This window comes from Octopus bimaculoides, chromosome 11 (assembly GCF_001194135.2).
Source record: "Octopus bimaculoides isolate UCB-OBI-ISO-001 chromosome 11, ASM119413v2, whole genome shotgun sequence".
NCBI lineage: Eukaryota > Metazoa > Mollusca > Cephalopoda > Octopoda > Octopodidae > Octopus > Octopus bimaculoides.
In genome coordinates this window covers 3,268,816-3,274,305 of record NC_068991.1, presented here as the reverse complement: position 1 = coordinate 3,274,305, position 5,490 = coordinate 3,268,816, and positions in this window count along the sequence as shown.

The following is a 5,490-nucleotide window of genomic DNA, read 5'->3' as shown; positions in this document are numbered from 1 at the left end:
TGTGTGTGTGTGTGTGTGTGTGTGTGTGTGTGTGTGTGTGTGTGTAAGTGTGTGTGTGTGTATTTGAAAAAATGAATAGAAATAGCATTCCTGATAATTTTTCCACTTTCATAATGAGATGTTTATAAATATCTCACTATTAAAGTGGAAGAATTATCAGAAAAGCAATTTCTACTCATTTTAAAAATATATAATCCCATACCAAGGATTTTCCATTTCTTACTCTGATATACATGTGCACCAGCATGACCGCAGCCACTTGGCTGAAACACATAAATAAATAAATAAAAATATATATATATATATTCAGGCACAAACCACATATTACGAACTAAAGAAATTGAATAAATAGAAGGAACGCAAAAAAAACTGAGGAGGCAGCATATAGAAAACGCTTTTAGTAAACAACGGAAACGAAAAACCGAAGCTAAAATGTAAAAAAAATTTTTTAAGTGCTATCTTCCTTAGACCTTAACTGATAAGGCTGGAATGATATCATGTCAGTCGGAAATAGGTAGAATTTTCCAATTCTTCTAAATATATTCATACATATGCATGGAACCACCAAAAGTTTGTGACAGGATAAAAAAAATATGGACTTTGCTTGCCTGAAAGAGCGCAGATCCTGTTCAGATCTAAGATCCCTAACTCTCAATTGAACTCCAGGTCAGAAATTTTTATTGGTTGCATGCATATGTATAAATATATTTTGAAGAATTGGAAAATTCCGCCAATTCCTGACTGACTTGATATCTTTCAAGTCTTATCAGTTAAGGTCCAAGGTCCGCTTCTGCAAATGAGTGTGGTTTGGTATTGTCGTGATGGAAGACACTGTTCTTACAATTGTAAGTTCTAGATGATTTTGGTAGAACGCTGCGTTTAATTTGTCCAACTGGTAACAGTAGACATCCGAATTGATGGTCCTGTCCGTGGCAACAAACTCATAAAACACAACATCCTTCCAATCCCACCAAATGAAAGCATTGCCTTCTGTAGGTGAAGTCTTGCTTGTTTATGGTGGCATTCGGTTTGGTTATTTGGAGACTATCTATGGTCACTCTGGTCGTTTATCGGGTGTTAGTCTTGACCAACTCCTTCACTTTGTCGGTGTTAATCGCATTTGGCTGACGAGAGTACGGTGCATCTTGTGAGGAAAAAATTCCTGATCGAAATCTTGAAAAACACTTCTGGCACGCACGTTCCATAACAGCAGCCTCTACGTACACAGTGCATATCTTCTTGCAGATTTTCAATGCTTTCTTGACTCATTTAAAAGCGTGACTTATCGATCGTGTTCGTTTTGGTTCTCCATTTTGAGGGTGATCCCAAGCACAGAAAATACAACCGATCTTGTCGCAAGTTCGTTTTGAATTATGTTTGTGTGTCAGGTGTCTAACGAGTACGCAAGCGCAAAAGAGAAGGAAATGAACGAACTTTTTGGTGAACCCAATAATATCTTACTCTGCCTTTGTTATTCGAGGACTATTTTTTCCACCTTATATACTTAGCTTTACGTTCTGAGTTCAAATGCTGCCGAGGTCGACTTTGCTTGTCACTCTTTCGGAGCCGGTAAAATAAGTATCAATCAAGTACTGGGATCGATGTAATCGACTTTCCTCTACCTAAAAAACCACTGGCCCTATGCTTCTCCCTCCAAAAGGATTATTAAAAGAAAAAAGAAATTATTATTATTATTATTATTATTATTGTTATCATTATTATTATTATTATTATTATTATTATTATTATTATTATTATTATTATTGACGAGTAAAAATTCGTATTCCAGAACAAGACAATACATGATAATAGACAATAATCGTTTCATTATGTGTTACAACAGCGGGGGTGGGATATAACAAGGACAAATTACAGACACTTTGATGGGGGCTTACACAGGACAACAAGCCAGTAGAAAACGAACTTTATACAAGAATAAGATGACAATATTATCATAAAATAATATCAATGAACAAGTTGTACTCATGTAAAACTATTGGATTAAAATGTTACGATAAATCTTACGGCGCTTCTTTTTTTCTCTTATCAATTTTGCATCTTTTTCTTTTAGTTATTATTTTTCTTGTTTCTTGTGTCTTTTAAGTGTTTCAAATTGATGGAAGTTTGACGTGTGTTAAAAGTCTGAAGAGTGCCGTTGAAAATTGTTTCGCCACTGAGCTATGGTGGAGTGGTAAAAAGCGGCAAACGATACAATGTGTTAGCGACCAAATGAAACTATTGGAAAGCTGAACAAAAAAAAAATGGTGCTCGGTTTCAACGGAAGCTTCACCGCTTTCCTATTGTTGCTTCCTCTCACTTAACCCTCACTTCTTTGCCATTTCACTTAACCTCTCTCAATCAGTTTATCAATCAACGTGCATCTCTTTCATTTTTATCTCTGTCTTCCTTTCTTTTTATTTCGCTCTCTCTTTGTCTATCTCTCTCTATCTATCTATCTACCTATCTATCTATCTATCTATCTATCTCCTTTATCTACTTTTTCTTTTTATTATCTATCGTACACCAAACACTTTTCCTCTCACCACTCTAACTCCTCCGTCTCTCTTTCTCTTTGCATATCTTAATATATCTTTCTCTGTATACTCTTTCTCTCTCTCTTATTAATCTCTCTCTCTCCCTCGCCATTTCCCTCTTCCTCTTTCTCGCTTCCTCTCTCTCTCTCTCTCTCTCTCTCTCTCTCTCTCTCTCCCCTCCCCGTTTGCATCTCTCTTCCTGGAAGGTGATTTCTTTCTCTCTTCCTCTCTCTCTCTCTTCCTGGAATGTGATTTCTTTCTCTCTTCCTCTCTCTCTCTCTTCCTCTCTCTCTCTCTTCTTTCTCCCGCTTTTACTTTTGAATAACTTTAAACGGAAGTAGAACAGAAAGATTAAAACTCTCTCTCTCTCTCTCTCTCTCTCTCTCTCTCTCTCTCTCTCTCTCTCTGTCCCTTTCCATTTATCTATCTTTCTATCATATTTCGTCATTTCTCCCTCATCAGCCATTTCTTTCTTTTCTTTTCTACAATAATATTCAACTTCTGCATTTACTAATCCCTTTCTCTCTCTCTCTCTCTCTCTCTCTCTCTCTCTCTCTCTCTCTCTCTCTCTCTCTCTCTCTCTCTCTCTCTCTCTCTCTCTCTCTCTCTCTCCCACTCTCACTCTCTCTCCTCTCTCTCTTCTCTTTATATCATTTCTCTTTAAACTTTTTTCATTCTCTTTCTTATCTTTCTCTCAACTCTCTGTTTTTTACCTCTCTCTATCTCCCTCTTATTCTTAATTCATCCATTTTCTCTTTTCTCTTTGACTCTATCTTTTACTCTTTTACCTCTGCTGCTCCCCTCCCCCCCTCTCTCTCTCTCTTTCATTCAGTTCTTCTCTGACTTTCCTTCTCCTTCTCTCTCTCTCATATACTTTCTTTCTCCCCTTCTTTCTTTAGTCGCTCATCTTTCTCCACTTACTCATTGCTCTACCACTAACTCCTCCCTTTCCTCATACTGCCATTTCTCTCTCCCCCTTTCATATTCCTTTCTTTTCCCCCTTCCTACTGTCTCTTGCTGCCTCCTTCGCCTCCTCTGCCTCATTCCCTCGAATCCTCCTCCTTCCATCTACTCTCACTCCCTTCAATGCCTCCCTCATTTATATTGCTGTTACTGCTACTTTTCTTATTGCTACTATCGTATTATCCCTACTGCTACTACTACTATCTACCTTTACCTCCACTTTTACTGCCACTACCACACCTAATCCTACTCCTACTACCCCTTCTTCCGTCATGATTTTCGTTTCTCATCTACTTTAGCACCATACTCTTACTTCTCCTCCTCCTCCTCTACCCCTCCCTTTCCTTTCTTAATTCCTCTTCCTTCCCTTTTTTTCTACCTCCAGCTCCTCCTCATTCTTCTCTTAATGTCGTCCTTATGTTATCCTCCTTCTTCCTCTTCCATTACATCTGTTACTCCCCTCTGTTTTCCTACCTCACTCTGCCTCACCTTCTCACTCTCTCTCTCTCTCTCTCTCTCTCTCTCTCTCTTTCTATCTGCCTCTCTCCTATGAAGCTGCTAATCCTTCTCCTCCCTTGCCTCCATTCAACTGCTGTTTCTCTACTCCTACTCCTGCCTCCTCCTTCCTCGGCACGACACACCACTATTTCTTTGCTTCCTTCCCTCCCACTTCCAAACACATCTGTACTGCTGTTATTCCCTCTCCTTCTTCTACTCCTCCTCTCACTCTTGACGTCGACCACTCTCTCTCTCTCTCTCTCTCTCTCTCTCTCTCTCTCTACCGTAACATTCTCATGCAATGGTAAAGGAAAACCTGGAGACACGCAATACTTGCATCGACAGTACACAGATACACGCGCACATTTAGACATAAACGCAAACCAACCAACAAACAAACACGCAGTGAGCCAACAAAAGGATCATCTATGTCACGCAGTCTGCTAGAAATAGCAACAAAATCCTTCTTCAATTGTTAAAAAAGTCAGCCGAACTGAGCGTAATTTTCACATAACTAAATATAACTTTGTAAAAATGTTTAACTTTGTAGAAATTTTAAAACTTTTGTTGCTTTTTTGTTGTTTTCTTTTTGTTTTTTTAATCAGTTGCTTCGTTTGTATCATACTTTATATTGGGCTTCCATATAATTTCGATAATTTTTTTTTTGTGGGTGGGGGGCTATTTTTTGTTTTGTTTTGTTTTTCTGTATGTAGGGACTCCATTGTCATATGACTGAAAAGTGGTGATATTTATTCAAATTTCAAACACGATGAACAAAAGCTGTAAAGAAAGAGTAGAACTACAAAAATGTTTTCTTTTTTTTTTACTGTTATCGTAGCTGTGTGGTAAGAAGTTTGCTTCCAAACCACATTGTTCTGGGTTCAATCTCACTGCTAGGCACTTTGGAGAAGTGTGTTTGGCATTCGTAAATAGTCCGTGGGCTTTAGATGGAAGAAACAAGGCACATCCAACTTAAAACTAAGAAGTCTGATAGTTATATAATTACAGGAAAGAATACGTTCACCAAGTATATTCATACAGATAAATTTATCATGTCGTACTGGAAGATGTGATACACTCCAGATTAATAGCAACACACCACACGGATTCAGTTGAACACAACATCTATTTTCTACCTTTTCAATCTTCGCAGCATTCAAAATCCAGCACACGTACTCAGCACAACCAATATACATCTATCAGTGCAATAATAAATATTCTCCTTGCTATAAACAACACAAAATACAACATCGTATAAGCATAGATCCAACAGGAGCCTTCTTAGTTATTCTTGGGACTTGTCTCATAAAGCAAAACACCCGTAGACTATACTAGACAACTAAATCTCAATATTTTAGTTAAGTATTGTCGTTCCAGGTGCTATAAATGTGTTCTATGCACATATGTGTATATTTCTAAGTGTATCGTCTGCCGAAAATAAGAGAAATTGGTATGTTGATGACGCCTATATAATATGTGTATGCGTGTATATATA